The following is a 25,598-nucleotide window of genomic DNA, read 5'->3' on the forward strand; positions in this document are numbered from 1 at the left end:
CTCCTACATCTGTGAGTGGAACACATTGCAAAAAGGATTTTTTCTGCAGCAATTGCATCACAGACTAGCATAAAACTGTGCACAAAGAGTATTTCCTTGTTCTTCACAATACTAAGGAGCTGTTTTGAATTTCCCGCATGTAGATTCTAAATACTTAGTAAAATAGATGCAGTCATTCTAACTCCAGCCAGATGCCAGGAGGTGACCACATGTGGTGGATGTTCTTTTGCTGATTACCATGCAGCAATGTACTTGTCCTGAGCCAGGCAGAGACCAAAAAAAGCACATATGCAGTAATCAAGTACGTAGAGATAAAAAGCCTCAAGTGGTACATAAGTGATGTAAGCTTTTCACAAGGAATCTAAGGTGGATTCTATTTTAATATGTTACATTTTGTTTGGTTAATTCAGACACATTTGAAAAATTGCATTGTCTGTTTCAAATGTGAAAACTCTCAAGAAGGTCCTTAAAAAGGGAACAAATATAAATCTGAATCTTGAACATGAAGAGTTGTAAGTTCTTGCCCATACTGGTGCCCTTACGGGTCTCATGGGGCCAGCCTGGAGATGCACCAATGCAGCAGGAGCACTCTGAGGCAGGCACACTGCTACTGCACAAGTCACAGAAGAAGAGAAGCTTCTTGTGGTCTCTCTTTTCCCTTGGCCGTCTGTGCAGGGGCAGACGCAGTCTTTAAATGCCCTGATACATTTTTTTCCCTTCCACTTGAATCATGATGTAAATCTGTATTTCCTTTTACATCTAAAACTCTTGCTGAAGTCAGGAGGAGTTTCTGGGGCATAAAGAATGCAGGATAGAGCCCCAAATGTAGAAGAGATTCTGAAAGGAATATGCGGGGCGGGGGGATGCCAAGTAACTGGAAATAAAACATTTTATTTGAGTAATTAATTTAAAATGAATTAAAACAATGTAAGATATAGTTTAAAGCTTGCAATTTATAAAGACTATGCAAAGAAACAGGTGTGATTATTATTAGCCCTTTCCATTAATTATTGGCAGCATCTTTGCAGTTTAATGAAAGATGATAATTACTACCCTGCTCTCTAATATGCCTTATTAAACCTCAACTTCAGATTTAAACAATTAAAAACTGATTTATACATTCCTCAATTAAATATTTTGTGCATTAATCACTGTTAAAAATAACTGATATCTAATTTGAACTATTATGTAACATGCTAATAATTTAATCTAAGGTTATAAAACTATTTTCAATGCACTCAAAGAATAAGCATGGTTGTGTTCATAACTATAACATTCAGCTTTAAGGGCTAACAACCAGTTATCCTCAACTTCTAATGAACATTTATCATCTTTAAAATATTTTCTTGTTGAAGTATAAAAACATTTAATGCAACCTATCTTAACTCAGTGAAACTCCTTAACTGTAACATCTTGCTGGTACATTCATATTTTAATTAACAACAACAAAGTGAGTGCATTTAGTTGGAGAGGTATTCATTTAGGAATTATTGTACTTAAAGACATTGAGATAGTGGATGTTTTAAAACTCTTTGGTGCTGTGTACATGCAGGTTTGGTTTTGGTGGGTTTTTTTAAGTATGATTTGATTGGTTATAATGCCACCAAAATCCACAGTACTTAATTTAGCAAACCTTCTGATAGTGAATGAACAAAGGTAAAAATAACAGGCTAGTTATAAACTAGTACTATGATGATGACATTGTAAATTATTTAAAAAGGGCATATTCAGTGTGACCATAGAGCTATCAATCATAATAGACATTGATGAGAAAAAGAGGTTTCAGTCACTTCCTATCTGCCATGAGAACAATTCTATCTCACAGGTAGCTATGAAGTGCCGGGTGACCTGATGTCACTTGCATTGTTGCTCTACCCTTTGAACGGAGAGAGTAGATTCTCTCAATATTAGAATCGAATGAGTAAATAAATTCTCAGTTCACTGCCACACTCCTTCAGAGTGCACACTTCAATTTGTCTAACAATAGAGAGGACAGAAAAGCAGAAATCTCTTAAAGCATGGATGAATTTTTTATGGAATGTTCAAATCCAGCTGCAAAGAATGGAGTTTTAAATGGTAGCAGCACTTCTTTTAGCAGTAGCCCCTAGAGACAAAATCTTCTGGAAATGTTTTGTGTTGAATTCAGTCCTTTCCAAGCATACATCTTTTGCTTTCACTTCCAGGGAAACTCTGCTTTTACCGAATTGTTCCATTGTAGCATTCACATTGATCTTTTGAATATAAAATGAAAACATTCCCTTTATCTTTAAAATACAAAGTAACAGTGAATCATCAGTTCCAATGGCTTAAGTTTTGAAAATACCTAGTGAGAAACCTGTTTAAACTCTCCTTTAAAATGAAGCAAATATTGCAAGTGAGAAAATGACTTTTGAGTAAGAAGCTCTTCCAACTTTTAATTTGTGTTGGAGTAATCTAGAATAGAAACTCTCACCATATGCCCACACATAATTATATTCTGTATTTTCACCCAGATTGCATGTTTCATTATCGTTGCTTCCTCTAATTAGTTCACATGTTTTTCTTAAACTGCAAAAGAACAGAATATGCACAGATCTCAAGCATTAAAAAGCCAATGAGACTAAAGTCCAGATTCACAAGTATATTACTTCCCTATAGTCTCCCAACCTTCAGTGAGACAGCTCCTGAGGCAGCAGTGCTGTATCATTAAACATGAGCACCTACATTGCAAAGAGAAAATATCGCATGTTGTGATATTGAAGTATGATGCCTCCTTGTCTTTTTCTCATCCCATTCAACTTTGAATTCTAAGTGTGTTTGCATTACATTGTGAACTTGTTGTATGGTTTCCAGGGCTCTGCCCACTACTCATCTTTATTCACTTCCCCACCCCAACAATATACTCTGGAAGTCTATTCATCTCTGCGTAACCTCATGCACCCCTCTGAAACCGTGCTTCACCACTTAATTGTTAATAACAGGTAAATCAAAGGTAAAAGAGAACTAATTAATTTTCCAGCTCAGTTTTATTTTACTGTTACTGTTTTGAGAAAATATAACAAAACCCCATTAGTGTTAAGGTAAGACCATGAAACAACATAATATAATGCAAGAAAGACATTTAATAGTGTAGAAGAATGTTAAATTACTAATTAACTCCAAGTTACTGTATAAGAAAGCATAGTAATTTACAGGATTATTGCAATATGCAGCTTAGATTGCCACAAGGGTCAGCTAGGGAGCATTTCTTTCTATATTTTTTTCAGTGTGGTGGTTACAGTAAAATCCTTCTCACATTAAAATGTACTGTCCTTACCCACAGTTCATTGCTGCTAATTAGCAGCAGTTGAGATTTTCCTAGCAGTGATTTTTTTCTATGTTAAATTGCCAAATGTTACCAACTGCTCAAGATTCTCCATGCACAAAGTGTCCAGCTGCCCACCCTGCTCCAGAACAGTGCGTCTTTCAACTGTTTCTTGTCTAGTTTAACATCTGTGCAACGAAAACATTAATAAAATTATTTGTACTGCTTTTGTTATAGAAAGGCAGGTTAACAAAAGTGTTGTGGTTTCTTTGGCTAAGCTCATCACCTGGTAGAGGACTAAGAAATTCCAATTTTTCCCTTTTATTTCAAACATACACTACACTGCTCAAACACAGTAGGGCTTTTAAAACTGGAATCTCTCCAATATATTTCTTGTTCAAAATCAAGTATTTCCACAAGCTATTTAAACTTTTATTTAAGCAAGAAAGCAAGGAGAGGCATCTTTTAGTTTTACCTAAATATATAAGAAAAATGCCATAACTTTGATTAATAATTGATTAAATAAACCATCCACACATCAAAGACAGGAAGAAGAGCTGTTCCACAGAAAGGCTAGACTATCAAATAGCACTTTGTTGTCTTAAACATTGCTCAGATCTGCAGCATTACATAGCACATTGCACTTTAATGTTTGAAGTTATAAGTGACAGTTTTGTTTTTGTTTTTAAAGGAAAACGGAATTAGCTCTTTTTCTTCATAATTAAATACTAGTAGGATTAAAACACTGAAATTTTGAGATAATACTAAAGCCTAATCATTTCCTCTCTGTTTCATAGGCTTTATGACTAATTTATGTTTAACCTTCTTGAGATTCTATGATCGAAATACAATTTTTTTTTAAATTCAAAGCAACTGTCACTGGTGTCCAATACCAGGGCAAAAGGGCTTGAACGCTTTAAAATGTTTTAAAATTGAAAGAGGCTATATGATGTTCTTCAACACCTGTTAACTACAATCAGAGAGGTCATGAAATGATTACTAATTGCTTTGTTAAAATTAACCCAATGGAAGGGTACTCTATCATTGCACCTGTTATGTAGTCATCATGGTTTAGAGTTTTGTGCAACTACTGTTTCATTTCAAAGAAGCATCAATGCTTTGTATTGCAATAAATTTCCCAGGACTGCCTAAGAGCAGAAGGGCACTGCTCCCCAGTCTGTATTTTATCTGTTAGGCTTCTTTTTATTTTCAGAACTCGGCTGAAATATTATAAAATAAGTGAATTCAGTTGTGCTTCATTTGCACATGAAAAAGGATTGTAAAATTTACCTGTGACATGAGTGTAAAATTCATTGTGCTGACAAGAATAAATCCATTCAGTCTGTGATCAAAACTGTAGCCCAAGGGTAACACGGAACAAGTGTCAACCACATTTTGCTCTAAAGTGCCACAAAAATCCCCCCTAGGAATTCCAGTCATGATGTTCTAAATCTATATTTATATAAGGATTACAAAAACAATACGAAGGGCATCTAAAAGGCAGAGAAACTAGATTTTCTGGATTGTTATTAGTTTAAGAACTATTTGGTTTAAATTTTTTCTCCAAAATGTGACATTTGTAATATTATATTTCATAATAAAGTGCATTATTCAACTCTTACAAGTATCTCTCCCCCACCAAGCATGCAGGGATCTGCATATAACTCCCATTAGTATCATTGATGTTGTGCATGTTTGTAGACATATGCATCTCGGTTAGATTCCGCTTCTTTTTTGGTAGCGGAATGCTGACACCCTAAGTGATTAAAATACATTACAGTGCATATTGAACAGTATAACAAATATAAAAGGTCTAACATTTTAGATATATAGAATTTGTTCTGCAGAGATCAGGCCAAAACTGCAATTGAGCAGGGCACTTAAGCACATACTTAAATACACCCCTGTAAGGCTAAGGATCTAAGTGCTTAATTCCCCATTAAATTCAATGGACATAAACATGTGCTGTAGACTAAGCCCATACTTTAATGCTTTGCTCAACAGGGATGGACTTAAGCATGTGCTTAATTACTTTGTTGAAAATCCTTAAATCCTCCTTCACACTTCTTAGCCCTCCCTCAGGCAAAACTCCCATGTGGCCAAATCCTGAAAGAGGCTAAAGCACCCCCAACACCCAGTGAAATTAATGGAAGATGTGGGTGCTCAGCACCTCTCAATAGTATGTTAACTGTCTTCAGTTAGAATTTTCTCTGTGTAGAAACTGCAGGATTTGGCCCACAGTAAGAAAACAACTGCAGATGTTCAGCACCTTTAGGGTCAGGCCAAAGGTGAGCAATTAATTATTTTTTCAATCTATGCTTTATTTCAGACCTCCCACACATTTCAATGGATGTTCTGCCTGTTAATAACAGAAACATCCATTCCTTTAAATTAATCATGTGAATACTTAATAGATCATTATTTCAATAGCTACTTGGAGAAAGTCACAAAGAAAGAGAAGCAGACAGAGAGTTAGAAAAATGTATTAGAAAAAAGCATGTTTTAAAATTGTAAGCATTATTTCTGTACTTTAAAAGGGATATATAATTACATTTGGATAGACAAGAATACTACACTCTATATGACCCAGAAAGTTTCTGGATAGTAGCTGATAATCATTGGTTGTTTTACCAACAATAGAATAGCTCCATTGTCTCTACCAAGCAGAGATGGCAAACTGCAAGCTTTATCTTCCTATTTCTATACTAGCATCAGTTTAATATTATTTGAAAATATTAAATCAAGTCCATGGTTACAGAGACCATGTGCACACATGAGAGAGAGGGAGCACACTGATGTGCAAACTACATATGTGAACTCAAACAGAAATGTATGATAAAAATAAACAGATTGCTTGGCATAATAAAATATTTAACATGTACCTTTCATTCCCAGGCAGTACCATATACCCACACCATTTTTGCATTAACAAAATTTAAAATATGTGAGTATTAGTTTCCTAGAAATTTGCAGTTTGCTTTAAAAAGTGAGCTAAGTGATCTTAAAGCATCATATACAGCTGTTTTCACTATGCAGAATCAGATGAAAAAATTAGGAAAACTAGTAATTTGAAGGATTAAATATATTACAGATGTTATTAGGATTCTGAATAATGACTGCATCTGTTCAGATTTTCTACAATACAGCTGCAAATCCTTCTTCCTCTAAAACTAAAAACCCAGCTAAGTGTATTTTGTTTCAATTTACACCCCTACTGAGAGCTGCTACTGTCTAGAAGGTTTTTGAGTGACAGCAGTGGTCCTTGGAGTGGACCTCTCTCTGACACCTTCCCCAGCAGGATGCCATGCATCTCCAGGCCTGCAGGACTTTCCCCTGCTGAGTAGGCCTGGCTTGTAGCTTCCCTCCCTTATTTGACCACTGACATGCTGCGCTGACGCTAACTGAAATAAGGATATAATAGTAAAGATACATCTTAAGTAAGGCACTGGGCCATAATTGAAGCGGCAGGGACGTCACCGTCAATCTATAACATTCTGTCTTCTTTGCAGCAAGCCTAATATAGATAACTCAAAAAATAATCATACTGATGCTGCATACTGTTACCAGTCAATTAGATCTAGTGATTCAAATCTATGCAGTTGGTAAATAATCTCGAGAAGATGCCTAGGACCAGCATACTTATCTGCTTCTACAGATTCAAAATGATTTTCCAGTTCACATATGGAAAAACGATAATGTATGAAGGAGAAGATTGTGAGACTCCAGAATTATTGTATTAGTATTGTCATTCATAACATTCATCATTAATTTTATAATCTTGAATAATAAAAAAGAAAATCAAGTTGTTGCTTCCCCAAAGGCAGTAACACTGTCTGTATCCTTGTGAAACATCCTAATCTTTTATATAGCATGCTATGAATGTCAAAAAATCAACTACTTAGCTAGTTAATGTGGACCTGATTAAACAGCTCCAGTCAAAATTAAATTTGTAGTAATCAAGTACTGAAGGATTAAATAAAAGAAACAACAAGATTCAACCTTATTATGAGTTATTTACTCTCTGTAGAAATACTCTAGACTTCATAGCATATGCTGTTCATTTTTTGTCCGGTTATACCGAAAGAAGGACAGGACACATTTGATATGGTTTTAAACAGGCCACAACTTTATTATTAGATGTCTGGGGCTACCCGGCAGATAAAAGTCTATAGTGCAGGTAACCCCATGTTCATTCAATTACTTCCCATGGGGCGGAAGATGAAAAAAGCCCAACTCCACCTAGGTCAATCTGGTAGCAAGGGAAAAAAATCCTTTCCAGCCCTCCTAAAAACGGCTGTTTAGTGCAATGCCCACAGCAGATCTTGACCAAACCTGGCTCTTTACCACCTAAAGGGAAGGGAGGGTGGGTGCTGTCTCAGCATGCTCCATGTAAAAGGGGGCTTCACCATGCAGGCTGCCCCTTTTAAACCCTTCTGCCCCTCCAGTTCCCAGGGGATGAGTCAGTGTCATCACACTGGCTGCTTGTCCCCTTCTGCAGCAGTTTGACCTCTCCCCACTCTGCCCCACGCCATAAAGCACAGTTCCCTTCATTCGGCCAGCCAGCCAAATTCCCTCCCCCGCCTAAAGGTACAGCGTGGTCATTGTCCTTTCAGGATGAAACTCAAAGTAAGCTTCATTTTACTCTTGAATGAAATACACTGTAATCACATGGAATACATGAAGAAAGAGTGTATAGGTAATCACAATGGAACCATATTTATATATGCAGAATAAAAATAACCACTGGAATTATATGAAGTATGTAACAACAATTATATCAAGCAACTTTCTAAAGTCATTACAGCCAGTAGCTAGCTCTGCGGCACCACTGTCCAAGTTTCTCTCTTTAGCAATAGCCTACGAGACCCCTGGAAGTCATGCCAAAATATATCTTCTAGTTTGGATAACAGTAGAGAAAAGGAAATGAGAAAGTAAGAGACGTTATGCTGAGAAAACTCATACAGCTAAATGCTGTAGTTGCATTTGAACATAAGGCATTATATTTGTATTTTCTACATAAACATTGCTTTCAGACTACACTGAGAATTCAAAACTATCCAGTTACTGTTTTCTTTCACTGGGCCAGTTTCATTTTGACTTTATGATTGTTTTGAAATCTATTTGGCCACAAATACATCCATGGGAGCAAAACATTTTATTGCTGTAATAAAGAATAATTTGGACAAAAGGGGCTGCATATGGTATTCCTTGTGTATCCAAAACTCCAAGAGAGGTCAGTGCAAAGTTTGGGTGTACAAGGAATGCATTATCTAGCCCAATATGTGATTTATGTTTTTGACAAAAAAAATTTAGTCAGGTTAATGAGTACAGTTTATACTCCGCATTTAGGCTGTTCCATTAAGGTGTTTAAATACACTGAAGTTTATGTTGCTTAATGTTAGGTGTATGCTTATGCACTTTGCTAAAGAGAACAGAATTTACAACACATTGTTACATTGGAAGTATTTTAAATTTTTTTTCAAAATGTGCATTCTGTTAAGACTCAATTGATGAAGTTATTTTTTAGTTGTTTCATTACTCAGTGAGGGTGAAATTCAGCTTGGTTATCATAAAGCCATTCAAGACTCTCCAAATCACTTATGGCCCATGGCATGCAGTGGTCATTTCTAAAACATGCATTTCTCTTAGGGCAGCAGAAAATTTAGTTAACTTCTTGTTAAGGTTCCTCAGATGATTACAAATTGGTTATAATTATGTGATTGTAAATAAAAGACTAACAATTGTATAGTCAAATATAAACTGCCTATGCATTTGAAAACTTGGAAATAGCCACTTAAGAGCTCGTTATGATTTGTACAAATGATTAAGGATAATACTAACATGTAAAAAATCATCTTACACATTTCACAAGCTTAACTGTGACCCAAAACACATATCCCGGAGTTTTCAACATCTCCACCACTAATGTGTACATTCCAAAAAAAGAAAAATGTTCCTAACTTAAGTTAAGGCTGCTGCTAAGTTCAGCTCAGAGCAAGGAATACAATTACCCTCATCACTAAAACTCTAAGCATTAAAAACTACGGAAATCAAATTTGAAATCACATATGGCATTCCAACACCAACCTTATTACAAAATTCACACTTTCCATTAAAACAGAAATATTCTTATTGACCACACTGAGAGGAAATGCCATCCCCAGTACTCACCTGCCAGAAAGGCTGATTGTCCAGCCACAAAGAGGAACATGCTGCAGCCTCCTAAAGGGTTGCACAGTGACTAATCTCCAGGAGTTCTAGGAAGCATTATGCCTTTGAGATACAATGTCTCCTGAAGTTCATGCTGGGTAGTACAGCTTCACACCAACACATGCCTATGTCCAATAGGCACAATCTGATCCCAATACATTGCCCTTGATTGGATGTTCACAGCTATCGTTATATGGGTGGCATATCCCGGGTGTCCCCAATCCTACACTTCATTGCACTTGGGCGCACTGCTGTGGTCACATGAAGACAATATCAGGATCCATGTGCAGACTCTAGCCCTGTTTTTGAACGATAAACATAACTGCTCAAAAATGCATAAGCTTTGTGAAAATAATATAATTCGTGAAAAAGCCTAGTTTTATAAGATTTCCATCTGATTTCAGGATCAAAGATGTTCGGGTCAGCAACAATACTTTGGGATATTTAAGTGAACTCAATCTCTACACTCTTTGAGGTTTCCACATGACTAACCAACTGTGGAAGGTGTGATGAGAAGACCAGGTTTTGCCTGCTTCAAATAAGATTTCTCCATTTAGAAAGAACTCACAACCTCAAACCTTTCTTCTGAGCAAACTTTACAGTAGACTACAAAACTGCAATATTGTTTTGTACATTTAATAATACATCTGTTACACTTTAAAAACACATTGTCAATTTCAAATCCCACTGCCAATTGGTACATTCTGGGTCCATCTCTAATAATTTGAGTGAGTTTAGCACTATTAATCTTATCTGTCTTATCTTATTATCAATCTGGTTGACAAATGAATAGCTACACTATTCAGTACTATACTTCTTGGGTTATTTCAAAATTTAATCATTTACCTTTGATTGTTATTTACAGTCTCTTTCATCAGTCTCTCTATCTTGCCTCTTCAAAATCAAATAACTATTACTACATTTTAAAGAAAAAAATATCCCTAGATTACAATGTAATAATGACAAATGGTAATCAAACTTTTTTTTGCCTTTTTGCTCACAGTCTGCCTACCAGATCCATTCACATTTATCTTCCAAGGGTACTCATGGAAATTCTCATTCACAGTTTAGACAGTCTTTTCATCAATATTAAATGACCTTTTGCCTAGATCTCAGTATAGTATTTAATACAATGGACCATTGCATCTTGCTGGACCTAGTAAAGGTCCGGTTAGAATCTTTAGTATCCATTCAGATCAATTCTCCTTTTTGGTTCTAAGTATATTTTGTGCAGTTGTAATATGCTCTATCTTTCTGGAAGGATTTAAATCTACTGTCTCCGTACTGTTTTTTCTGACATGCCTGAGTGCTCCATCCTTCATCTATTACATGCACGTGTGTGTGTCCTTGCTACTTTTGTGAAACAATTTGTCACCAATCAATCTTTATATTGATGATATGCATCTTCACTTCAATACCATTAGTACTTATTGCTCTTTTTTCTGCCATCACAGTGACACTCAGCACTGGATTCATTTCAAGTTAGCCTAGCTATGCTCATCAGTTCCTGTTGGAATTTGCAATTAAAGACTGTCAAATACAATATTTTTTCAGATTGTTGCTGAGATCACATACATCTTATTAAAGATTTTACTGATCTTATTAATTCTGGACTTAAATCAGAAATTTATTCTAATCATCTCAATGTGATTATCACAAAGCTTTATGATCAAATTCTGATATTCTTATTCACATTGAGTAGCACCTTACTTCTGGGATAAGCTCACTGACGTCAGTGAGACCACTCAAGCAGTAAGAAAATACTCAATGTGAATAAGAGTTCAGAAGCTGGCCACTAAGAAGAGGCCTTCCAATAAATGTCCCAAGCAAATGGTAATTTATATTAAATATATTGTAGCAAAAATGTATTATTGAAATGAATATGTGAAGTGTAACCCTCTACAAAACAATCAGACCATGGCAGGTGCACCTCACAATGATTGGTTGATCCTAATGAGCCATGCAAATTTCATGTTAGTAAATTATAATTAGCCTGAATTTCCCTTTGTTCAATTTTATCCCATTGCTCCTGATTATGCCCTCTTGGTCCCTCCTTAACAATTCCTCCTCTGCTTGAGGAGTATTTGTACCTAATTATCATATGCTCTCTTTAGAGTTGTTTAGACAAAGACATAAGAGTATATTTTAAAGATAATGTATTAGTTCTTTTCAACTTTTCTTATAAATCAGTCTCTCTGTCTTTTCATTGCTTTAATTGTACATAATATTCAAAGCACAATCTTACAAGCATCATGTACGAGGAGAAGAAGGGTGGTCCAGTGGTTAGGACACTAAGTTGGGAGAGCAAGGCTCAATTCGTTGCTCTTCCACAGATTACTTGTGTGACTTAGGGCAAGTCACAAAAATGTTGAAGTCTCAGTCCCGCATTTGAGTTTTTCATGACTCAGTTCTTCTATCAGTAAAATGGGGATAATAATGCTTCTGTACTACACAGGGCGGTTTAAAGATTGTGAGGTCCTCAGATACTATGGTAGATATATGTAGAAAGAGATTATCGCCTTCCTGATTAATTATATAATCTCTGAATCATACGCAATTTTAAATGTCATTGACATTTTGGCCAACATTTTAGACTACCAGTAGTGACATATATAAATTATCTCTCCACAGCAAAAAAAGTATGCATTTCAGACCTATTATATATCACTCTAAGTAATGCATGTGCGTATCTCTCATCATTGTTAATGAGAGCTGCACATTCGCTTTAGAATATGTGCTTTTAAGATCTCCTTAAAAGTTGAAATGATATCATCATTTAGTTTTATATTTGTCCTCAACATAAAAATATGCAATACATATGCATCGTACTAACGTCTAGCCAAGTTTTCAACTGAAATTCTGACAGGTGCAAAACTACTTCTGCCGCTGCTATTTTGTTGGTTGCACTGCTGACCTCAGGTTTAGCCCTTGTCTCTTTTCTTTTCTCAATCCCACATGTCTAATTTTCAGACTAGGCTTCTTGGCCAATTTTTAATTTAATTTATTTATTTATTTGGGTAAATTGTTTTGGGAGGGATGACCATAACTTCTCTGTTTTTTTCCTATGTAGTCCTTTCTCACGCCACCGTAGAAAAAACAAAATGTAAGGCCTAATCTTGCAGATATTAGGAAAAATTTCCATATGTTTCACTGGGAGTTTTGCTTAAGTAATTACTGCAGGAATGGGCTCAGTATTCCATTTTTTTGTGCAGAGGATCAGATTTCTGACCCCTGCCTTTTTTCTCTCCATGCCATGCCAGATGATACTTTTGTCTGTACATGTACAAAGGGAATACTTTGACAGCCCCATTTAAAACTTTCTTTATTTTTATTTTTAAAAATTTGGAAAGCATTTTTCTTTTGGGAAAATGGAATAATTGGCAACTATGAATAAATGTGGAGATGAGGGGAAGACGACTAGTGGTTAAATAAAAACCCTTCTATTTAACAAAAGTCTTCCATTTATCAATAAAACTTCTGGCTGGCAGGTATCCATACCTTCTGAGGCAAATGTACTTTTTTGAAAATAAAAATAGGCATATCTCCTCTTGTTACATAAAGTCTAAAGCCAAAATCTTAGCCACTTACACAAGCACATAAGGCCAAGAGTACCATAAACATAACAATACCATTGCACTGCCAGCCCGAACTCTGGTGAACAAGCAGCAATGCATCCTGTAGCACCTTACAGACTAACAGATATATTGGAGCATAAGCTTTTGTGGGTGAATACCCACTTCGTCGGATGCATGTACTGGAAATTTCCAGAGGCAGGTATAAATATGCAAGCAAGAATCAGGCTAGGGATAATGAGGTTAGTTATATCAGGGAGGATGAGGCCCTCTTCTAGCAGTTGAACACCGAGGGAGGAGACAGATCCAGACTAACACGGCTACCCCTCTGGTGAGCAAGTATCTCAATGGTGGGTCTTCCCATCACATCATAGAACAGAAAAGAAAAGAGTGTGTGTTGGAAGCACTGGATCACACACAGAGCAAATCCATAGGGGCCAAATTCCATGTTGGAATTCTAGCAGCATGCAATATCCAGAAGTAGCCAGCTGGCTATGAAGTTTATAAAGACCTGAAATACATGTGACTAGTGATTTATTCCCTCAACTACACTATGCATCAGTACAGTTTCTTCAGAGAAAACCCTTTCTATTCAGGCTGCCTTTCTTTTTCATGGATAGGCCATGTTTATTTCCTGGTGCATAATTTCTTATACACTGGGGGAAAAAAGCCCACTCCCCTTGCTATGTCTCTCTGTGTCTCAGCTGTACAGATACATGTGGAACACACTGAACCGTTCTCTTAAATATTATGGCGTGGAGAAAATCACATTGTGCTTTAACCTATCACCAAAGGAGCAAAGCAATTACAGAGCTAAACAGAGTCCAGGAAGACCCAATAAAGAGAAATCCAAGAAAATTTGGAGAAAATTCTTAAGGGGCCTTCCAATGTTTAATCATGCTTCAGGCCTAAATTAATATGCTGATTCTAATTCAAAAGACTGAACCACAAAGGTACATCTTTGGGGTATTTTTAATAACCACAGTACTACACTGTGAATTAGCAGCTGGTCTGACTGGTATTTTACTACTTCTTTGCTTACTCAAGTAAAGCAGTTAATATTAGTATAATCATCAAACTAACATTAGTCAGACAAAGGGACAGATTTTTTAATGTAGTAATGCAGAAAAAAATTAAACTAAGATTTTAAAAATTCCTTTGGGTATTACTTGATATAATTTTCCTTGTGTAGTTTCAGTTCCAGAAAAATCTTTGTTATATTCAATCATTTTATACAACAAACAACAGATTAAATGCAACATGGTAGCGCAGTGCAATACTGCATGGGAACAAAGAGGAGATCATAAAGCCTATAATCTAACACAAAAAATATACACGAAAAATATTTAGGTAAATAAATCTGTGCCTTTAAAATCCAGGAAGCTAAAAGTGATGGGAGGCAGAATTTTATTTTCTTTATTTCTTAAAACAGAATGAAACTGCTGGTTATTTATAAAGAATTACCGTTTTCTCATGTAAACCTAAATTATTTTGAAATTTTGCACTCCCATTTGATGTCTATGCTAGCAACTGCATCTTGAGAATGAACCATCCTTAAAAAAAAAAGTTTGTATCAGGTACTGCCCTAGGCTTTAAATGGATTTCCTTTAATACACTTTGAGTTCAGTTTTCAAAGATATAACAGCAACTAATTTTCCTTTTAAAAATAGTTTTGGGGCAGAAATTAGAAAGCATTAAAACACTATAATGTCAAAGAATGTTCTCTGCAGCTATGTAACTATGTGACCCATTGTTAATGTACCCCTGCAATTGAAAAATTGACCATGGACTCCAGAAGTGACCTAATACAGTAAGAGTGCTGAGCATCCACTGTTCCCATTAACTTCAACTGGAGTTTCAGTGCTCCACATTTCTGAAACACTCATGCTCATTCTGAACAATTCTAGTCTTCTGTCCCCATTCACTGTTAAACAGCCCCAAACTGCTGCATATGTCCCCATTTTACATCATACCTAACTAAAAGGTCCATATATTACAGTATAAGAAGCACTGAGCCAACTGGCCTCCTGCAAAATTAAATAAAGTGAACATTGTTCACTGTGATCTATGAATGTCCTCCAATAATTTTGAAGGAATATTCCAACCCATGGTGCTGTTCTGCATATCAACATTTCACTTTTGGTTTAGAGAGACAGAGAGAGAGAGAGAAAGTGTATGCAGAACAATCACAGTGTTACAGCTAAAACTTGATATTTCACTACATTATATAACCCTTAGCACTGTTAAATCATTACCTAAGCTTATGAAAAGACTCTAAGACATTTGATTAACAAATGTCCACTTAGCTAGTTATGCTTAATTGACAGGACAAATCAAGTCTTTTGATTACCTTGCTCAGCAATACACACACACAAAAAAAATAGATACACACTGGAAAAAAAATCAAGAAACTTGTGAAAATTTTATATTATGGAATCCTAGGAAGAAACCATAGTGGCAAAAGGACATATACATTTTATATAAAAGGTAGCAGGTCATATATTCTACTGTTCAACCAAATATAGAAAATGTATGAAGTCTTCCGATATAAGTTATAGGTATCTTTGAACAGGCACAGAAATACATGACTCCACAGATGACAGAACATGCCAGGCAACACAATACCCCGATGTAACTGAGAGTTGTTTATGTTGCATTACTTAACACAGGCCCCACGCCACAATCCTACAAGTTGTTTCATACAGGCAGATTCCTACATCACATGGAGCCCCACTCCACTCAGTGGAGTCATGCCCTGATAGGGACATTCATTTCAATGGGGCTTCCTGTGCTGAGGGAGTCTGACCACATGCAACATCTTGCAGGACTGGAGCCATAGTTTGGCTGATGCACTGTGTTGTTTTTAATCAAGCCCAGAGGTGAACAATAGGCACATATCATAAATGGGGTGGGAGGAATGAAAAAGAAAGGAAGGATTTGTGTGATCTGAAAATATACCCCTATTACTTGTATTTTCATATAATGTTTGCTTTTCATTATCTTGTGCATATGTATTTTTATATTGTTTATATTACTGTATGTTTGAAAATTCAATACAATATTTGCACTAAAAAGGAAAAAGCCCACAGATCCTTTAAAGCTGTGGTACCAATTCCACAAACTGCTCTGCAAAGGCAGATCCCAGCACTCATGTGGAGTTCCACTGACTTCAATGGCGCTTAATGCAGACATGGGGATCAACTTGCAGAAAGCAGACTGCATAATCAGGGCCAAGGTTTTGCACCGTATTTTCCTCAGAAGAGGGATCTTATGTATGAAATAGTCATAACAAGAGGGTCATTTATTTTTTACAGTAAGGGTAGCATAAGTAAGAAGCTGTCAATAAAAGTGTATCTATCACTGATTTCAGAGGAGTTTTAAAGCACAGTCTCATTCCATATATAATTTTAGAACGGAAACTTTATAATGACTCTGTACAGTGTACACCCAGTGTACACCCATTGTGTTTAGTAAATTAACACTATGTAATGTGTCAGAAAATGTATAGTACGTAACATTTTTAGTATCTTCAAGGATGAACATACCAATAAACTTACAGCTTCTATCAGTGTTTACATTGATAGAAGATACAGTCTTAGTATTGTCCCATGATGATCATTCTACTGATTCTCTCTGCATGAGACCACCTCCTTCTACCAGGGCTCTTTCTGAAGAGAAAAACAAAAAATATATGAATATTGAAGACCTATAACCCAATCCAGCAGTTCTTGCCCAAACTAAACTCTAACTGATGGCATCCCTTGAGGATTATTTATTACTCTGCAATTATGGCTACTTTTGAGAGACATTTTTATTCCAAAAGCTTTCAAAATGCAAAATACACTTCTTGGCAACACAGTATAACTACCTTCAGTAAATGAAGTATGTTAAATCTACATTATATAGCAGGATTATAATGAAAAACATTTTATAGAAAAATAGTACAATCTCTAAGAACCAGCTGAACGCACCTGAACCATATTTGAATTTTTTGTTTTGATGTTTTCAACCAATATCTGGAGGAAGGGCTGTGGATCAGGTCTGGAAAGCTGTGGAGTAAAGGAAGAAGTGTGATAAAAATCTGGGGTACGCTGGGATGACGAAAAGAGATTGACACAGAGAAAATCTCAAGGATTATACCATTGCAATAAGCGAGAGAGAGAGAGAGAGAGAGAGAAGAAACATTCAGATCAAACTTGTAAAACCTGAGATTCTCCAACCACTACTCCTCAATAACATCAATCTACATATAAAAGTCCTTATCTCTTTATCACATGCACACTACACCTACCTGATAACACAATGCATACACAAGGGTTGAACTGATGAAAGCCCAGGAGAGGCATTTTTTCCAGTTCAAATAAACTATTAATTTTAATGTATACATGAAAGTAGTGAAAAATAGGAAGAGCCACTTGGTCACAGTTGGCCATCAGAGCCCCCAGCAGATCAAACATTCACTGTAAGAATTGTTTAATTAGATAAAAAAATCTATTTTGTGTCAAAACATCACCCAGAAAACAGGAAATAAAATAACTGATTATTGCATATACCTGGAAAGCATTTCATTTTCTTTCCCTCCTCCTTGTCCATAATAGAATGGCATTGCACAACTGACGGTAGAAGCAACATGGTGCTAAGAAGTGTCAGTTACTGGCTACTGCTAGATGCAGGATTTAGGGCTAGATGGACCTATAGTCTGTTCCAGAATAGCAAATCCTATGTTTCCATGTAATATTTGAAGACAATATCATCTAAGATGTTTGTTCCATTATGCAAATGTACAATCACTACAAGGTGAGAAAACAGTAAGTGTGGCGTGGAGCAGAGATAGAAGGCCACCAGTACAATAAAAAGAAAAAAGAGTAACAGTTTGGTTGAGAACTTAACTAGAAACTGAACATGTATAAAATGATTCAATGTTTACTCCTGTGCATGAGCTATGGTATTTCCATAATCCGGGTATGGTGATATGCTTAATGCTACTGTTTGCACTGCACAAACTAGGAGGTTTGGGAACCCAACGAGCAACTAAATCAATTTAATCTTCTAACATCTTCAAGTTAGTTTCTAAAGACAAAGTAAAGGAAAGATTTATTCTTTGTGAAATAAATAAATAATAAACCAGTCCGACTGGTTTTTGAATGTTATAATTCTTGACGTCTGATTTGTGTCCATTTATTCTTTTGCGTAGAGACTGTCCAGTTTGGCCAGTGTACATGGCAGAGGGGCATTGCTGGCACATGATGGCATATATCACATTGGTAGATCTAAAATTATAACATTCAAAAACCAGTCAGAGAACACTTCAACCTCCCTGGTCACTCAATTGCAGACCTAAAAGTCACAATTCTTCAACAAAAATACTTCAAAAACTGACTCCAGTGAGAAACTGCAGAACTGGAATTAATTTGCAAACTGGACAGCATTAAATTAGGCTTGAATAAAGACTGGGAGTGGATGGGTCATTACACAAAGTAAAAACTATTTCCCCATGCTAATTTTTCCCCTACTGTTACTCACACCTTTTTGTCAATTGTTTGAAATGGGACATCCTGATTATCACTACAAAAGTTTTATTTTCTCCTGCTGATAACAGCCCATCTTAATTGATTAGTCTTGTTAGAGCTGGTATGGCAACACCCATTTTTTCATGTTCTCTGTGTATATATATATATATCTTCCTACTGTATTTTCCACTGCAGGCATCTGATGGAGTGGGCTTTAGTCCACAAAAGCTTATGCCCAAATAAATTTGTTAGTCTCTAAGGTGCCACAAGTACAGCGGACCCTCGCTAGAGCATGCATCGCTATAGCGTGGATTCGCATATAGCACGGTCGCGGCGATGGATCCCAAATTTAAATATTTAAATTGGGATCCATGGCAACACGGTACCGTGCATGGATCCCGAACCCCGTGTTCTAGCGAGGGTCTGGTGTACTCCTCATTCTTTTTGCTGATACTGACTAACACGGCTTCCACTCTAAAAGAGCTCAAAATGTTATTGTTTTCTGTCAGCCTTAGCATTATATAAGTTCTGTGGTAAAACCCTACCCAGAAATTTTTATTTAACATCTGCAAAGACATAAGAAGATGTTTCCTGCTCCAAAAAATTTACTGTATAGTCAGAAACAAACAACACAGGACACACTGGGAAGCCTAAAAGTATTAATAATTTTGGTCCCAGTTCTCCAAAGAGCTCCACACAGACACACATCTGCATCTATGTGAAGTCCCAATGAAAGTTCTGTCCATGCAGAACTCATTGCAAGACTGAAGCCTTGGAGTGCGGTCTCTTTGTTTTTAAATACCTGAACTTTTTGGTTTTAACCTCCAGTGGGTCTACTTGTGAGGCTAACGCCTACTCACATGAGCTAAACATGCCCAAATGGAGCTCTCAGTTTCTGCCCTTAAGGCCTACCCCCCACATTACTTTCTCAGTCATCACCCTCCCTGCCATTCAGGCATGTAATCTGAGTGAGTGTCATCTCATACTTGACCCTCTCTCCCACCTTCTCCACTGCATCACACACAGACTATCCATCTTCACATCTGAGACATTTCATGGCCTATCCCTACCCTAACTATCTCTTATACGGTATTGAGATATTGAATCCTGACCCCCTTCAAATAATGTCAATCTTGATTGCTCATGTTAAATTTTTTTCTAACAAATATGCGCCATCCCATACTGCCCCTTATTTGTGATGCCTACAAAAACTTGACAATGGTGAGCAGCTGCTGTGCCATGACCATTGTTTTTCATGCTGATCAGTATTGTTCATTGTTTCCTTGCACTCTTCCCATATGTTTTACCTACCTATTGTCTATACATTTAGATAGTGAGCTTTTGGAGGCAGAGACTTCCTCTTTAATCAGAAGCATGAAGCACAAGAAATCTCACAATAATTTCAGCCTAACTTTGCAAACTCTCTGCTACACTTCATCTCTTTAAAGTGCGTGTTCCAAAGGAACAACATGTATACCTTATTAATTTTGTTTGTATCTTCTTTAAGCTAAGAAAAACACAAATTGCTAAGAGGTATTCCTCACACACACAAAACACCATTTAACCTCTTCACTCCTGCCTGTATTTCAACTAAGTTTTACTCAACATCTATTTAAAGCAGCTGAATGCTACAACACATCTGAGATGAAATACTAGCTCCATTGAAGTCCATTGCAAAATTCCCACTGACTTCAGTCAGGCCAGAATTTCACGCCAATGCATATGGACATTCATTAGATTTCTACTGCTTTCAACAGACAGCATGTTAAAACTGCTTGCAAAGACACAAACTTAGTCCTGCAGTAATTAAAAGGTTAAATATTTAGTTTTAGAACCTGGCAAAACATAGACAAACTGTAGTACAAGACACTTGCACTTCTGCATATACACCTGAATCCTATTCTTCAACACCATTATTCCAGGCCTCAGCATCTCCTTCACAGAGACTGACAGGTACCAGTGGTTTTCTGCTGTGTACAAATATCCACTGAGCAGTAGACTAGGGTTGCCAGGTATCCAGTTTTCAACTGGAAAGTCTGGTTGAAAAGTGGACCTGACACCAAAAGTCCGGTTACCTGAGTAACTAACCACAATTGGCTGCTGTTCCACTGCTGGGAAGGCGGGAATAGCAGCTGTTGCTGGAGCTGGAGGAGCAGTCAGGAACTTGCCAGCTCTGGTGAAGAGAGGTACCAGTGGCTGGTGTCCAGGGGGCGGGATCCTGAAGTACATGAGGTATTTGAGGAGTGGGGCTGGTGGCCAGACGCACAGCCGGGGCCCCCCTCTCAGTCTCCTTTGTGCCCTGCCACCAGGGTCCTGCCCCAGTCACCCCTCCACTCCCAGAGCATGGCTCTCCCTCAAATATCCTGCCCAAGTCACCCCTCCAACCCAGAGCCCTGCTTAGGTGGTGGTGGGGAGGGAGGTGGAGAGAGCAGCAAGTGATGTGGTGGGAAGAGGAGCAGTCGGGGCCTTAGGAGGAAGAAGTGGAGCAGGGGTGGGGCCTTAGGGGGAAGAAGTGAAGTAAGGGGCCGTGTGAGGTTCCAGCTCTCAGTGTCCAGTTTTCACAAATTAGAAAGTTGGCCACCCTACAGAAGACTGAGACCACCAAACGTATGAGTTTAATTAGGTAATATGTGGACCAGGTGAAAATATACGTTAAGGCTGTACCACCTAGCCATTTCATGACGTTTCTGAAAATTGTGCTATTTTTCAGACAAATAGTTGAAGAGACAAAAAGCTGAAAGCTGAAAATACTATATTTTTTAAATGATTTTTTCCTCATATTCTGCCAGGGACACATATTAACATAAACTGAGACAACAACGAAGCAATAAGACATATTCCTGTTCCTCTACCTGCTCACTTCCATCCTATGAATGTGCTTTAAGTAAATGGATGTTTTATCCGTTTCCCTTCCACAATATCATTCATTGCAGAAAATTAAAAAGTTGGTCTATTAGCAAACTATATTCTGTTGGCAGAAATTGTTGTACACACAGAATGCGCCTTGGTTCAAAGCAGTAGAAACAGAGAGCATTTGGGCTTTGGTAAGTTCAGGATTTCTTAATTTAGAACCAAACCTAAATCTTAAATATCAAATGACGACAATTTTGTTACAGTAAAAACATATTTAGAGTGCTCAGTTCTAGGTGCACTCATTGTATCAGCTAGATGCAATCAAATCTAAAATGACCTTAATGAATACAACAAAAAATCTCTAATGACTTATACACTGTAGTATATTAAGAAGAAAAACTGATAAAAGTAAAAATGGTTAAGCCATACTCATCAAGTCACATGGGGTACGGCATTTAACAAGTTAAAACAAACATACCTTTACAGCAATGAAGGCCAGATATGTTTTGACAACAGTGAGACATCAGTTAAGCTATACTCAATAAAATCATAGCACTTACCAATATCTTCCTTTTGGTACAGTATTTTTAAAATGCTCAAACCTTTCATATAATGTGTAATGTGTTAAGTATAATATCTGAAGTACTTAAGCTAATTATGCCTATTTTGTAAGATTAATTATAATTAATAATTTAACATAGTTTATCATTTAAGACAGTATCCGTTCTGATCTTTAACTTTAGAGAGCACACTGTATACGTACCACATAATTAGGGCTTATGTATCACATAATTAGGGCTAAATACTAGGAAATCAGGCTAATTAGACCAAATCAAACTGAATTATTTAAGCTTTTTTATTTTAGAGGTAGAAAATTTAGTAATTAAATACTGATTTCATTTTCTTGTACTTGCACATCTCACTTGTCTTCAAGATGCCTATTATAATGAAGCATTATAAAAGTGTTTGTCAAGGATGTGCAGAAATAGGATCTTTTAACAAGCAGGCATGACAATTTTTACAAAGGACTGTGGAATGTGTCTAATGACTTAGTTTTATATTGTTTAGGTTCTAACAAAGTAAACTAGTGGGAATACAACACACACGCATAGACACTTTAGCCATATACTTTTATCCCCCTAGTGCACTTTTCTTTACATATAAAGTACGTCCACCAATCATTAGTACGTCAGATTGGGAGAGTCCTGCTTCCTATTAACATTAGTATGAAGAACATAGCCCTTAAAAGAGGTGGGACTCAGAGCCTGGGCTCCAGCCCAAGCCTGAATGTCTACACTGCTATTTTAGCCCCACAGCACAACCTCCACAAGCCCGAGTCAGTTGACCTGGTTCTGAGACATGCTGCTACAGGTATTTTTTTGCAATGTAGACATCTCCTTAGTCACTTATTTTCCCATGATGCCTCTTGATTGACTGAACATATTTTATTCACAGTATTACACAGTCCCTCAAACATTCTAGGTTCATACCATCATCCATCAGTTCATGCTTCTTTATCTTGCTGTCCACTATTATTCAAGCTCAACTTGTTATTTAACAATCATACCGACCTAAGTTATTTATACACCAAAAGCTACTGCAAACCATAGATCTGTACCAATACACATTATAGAACCCTCACAGTGGTGGCCCTTAAAAATTTGCTAGTTTCTCTTAAAATAAAGAGTTATTTATAGCTGTTAAGAGGTTACTCAAGCTCTGGCAGTATTTTTTTTTTGTTTCCTATATTTACTCTTGATAATGCAGTCAATGCTGCAAATACTGAGGCTATCTAACTGCAAGCACTTATAGTTTTTACGTCTGCATTTTTAAAAATTAAATTTAAAATTCTGGAATTTTCAAAAGCACTAAGCATTAGGCTAACTCTGTTCCCAGAAAGTTAATGAGAGTTTTACCCCTGTCTTCACTAGGAGTAGAGTTTAGGCCAACGATAAATACTTCTGAAAAAAGAAAAGGAGTACTTGTGGCACCTTAGAGACCATACACATTATCATACACATTGTAAGGAGAGTGGTCACTTTAGATAAGCTATTACCAACAGGAGAGTGGGTTTGTGTGTGTGTGTGTGGGGGGGAGACCTGAATTTGTGCTGGAGATGGCCCAACTTGATTATCATACACATTGTAAGGAGAGTGATCACTTTAGATAAGCTATTACCAGCAGGAGAGTGGGGTGGGGGGAGGTATTTTTTCATGCTTTGTGTGTATAAAAAGATCTTCTGCAGTTTCCACAATATGCATCCGATGAAGTGAGCTGTAGCTCACGAAAGCTTATGCTCAAATAAATTGGTTAGTCTCTAAGGTGCCACAAGTACTCCATTTCTTTTTGCGAATACAGACTAACACGGCTGTTACTCTGAAATACTTCTGAAAATCCCACCCACTGTGAATTAAGGTAAAATATATATTTAACAGCATAACTAGAAAAGTAATCCAAAAATAGTCCCTGGACGAAATGAAATCTGTACACTCGCAGTGACTAAAATGACATAAAGGAGGGAAAACTTTGTACAATGAAATCTGTATAATCTGAGTGACTGAAATAACATAAAGGAGGGAAAAATTTGGGAAAGTTAAGGTTCCTATGAAAACCCTATTTTTATCTTTTCCTGATTTTTGAGTGTTTAAAATTGTAATAAATATTACATTAGTCTGAGTTTTACACTTAATTTCTCTTTGTTTCAAAGAAAAAAGATTAACACTGTTGCATTCACTGTGTACTTTCACTGCTGTATGGTCAAAACACACATGTGACTCTGGAAATACACTGTAAGATGGCAGCCCAAATAAACATCTATCTAACATTGATTTTATGGATTTATGTTTTTTGTAGCTCCGTAAATAATAGCATATGTCTGAATTCATGAAATTTAGTCAGTTTGATTTTAAAAAAATGTTTTTAAAAATCATTTTATTTTTCACATATTTCTTACTGCAAACTGGTCTGGAAACATGTCCTCATGTGATTAGCTACTCAGAAAGCATCTTTTAAAAATTAAGCCAATTTTCATTTACCTGTGTTCAAAGAAGAGGGTTTTTTCATATTGTTTCCAAACCATTTTTGAATGATGCAAAGTAAACCCCAAAGCATAAAACCCTAAATGTATAAAATTTTAGCTGAAAAGGGAAATTCTTCAGAAAGTTCTAAATATTTGAAAACAAGCAGATATTATCAAAGTTGCAACTTACAGTTATCTATACTGTTTGCTATTAAGGTTATGTGATAAATCAACAGTAAGATGATACCTATGAAATATCATATGAAAATTACACTATAATAAAAATACTGATGGATTTTTACATACCCTGTACATATACTGCATACTCACCTAACCTTCCCCACATACGCTATGCAAACATTTAAATTTAATGGATTTTTTTAATGCACTATTCCAGCATAAAAGCTCCATCGAAAAATGTCAATGCAACTTTAAATTTTTAATTAAATAGACCCCTTAAATGGAGTTCAAAAATACGATAGGTGTTTTCAGATTTAAAACATTTAACAGTGATTCCCACAATGATAGTAGGTCTATCATGTGCAATACAGACACAAAGAATAATTTAATACCCATTAATAGATAAATTTTCAGAGGAACTTGAGCTCAAATTATATCAATCTGCTACTGTTCCAAAATAAACGCATCAGGTGGCATTTAAATGCAGGTGGCTAACCATTTTATCAGTGCACATATTTAAGCTATTAGAAATATAATTAGAAAAATTGAATTAAACACACTAATGCAGATTCTAATTCTAGCAACACTGTCCTTATCATTATGCCATTTCTATAGTAAATTATAAAGTATGTCTAAATTATACAGGTTTGTTTCTGACTGATAGCTGAACCCAGATAATTAAGCTGTTAACCATGTACTTCAGTGGTCAACATGGTTATATATCTTTGTCTTACTACTACCCCTCCTTCTTGTTTCCAGAGATCTCAGGGGAAACAGATGAATGGCACTTGACACTACCCACCTACACAGATGACTGATTAGACATTGTCCAATACCACAGGTACGCTCAATTATATGCTTTTCTGAGATTCAAGCGTTTCCTGAAGCTGTAAGTGTTGAATCTGTTGATTTGATACATTTTATAGTTGAGGAAAACTGCAATGAAATGTACTTAAAACTTTCAAGACTAT

The sequence above is a fragment of the Lepidochelys kempii genome, chromosome 11 (genome assembly GCF_965140265.1).
Source record: "Lepidochelys kempii isolate rLepKem1 chromosome 11, rLepKem1.hap2, whole genome shotgun sequence".
NCBI lineage: Eukaryota > Metazoa > Chordata > Testudines > Cheloniidae > Lepidochelys > Lepidochelys kempii.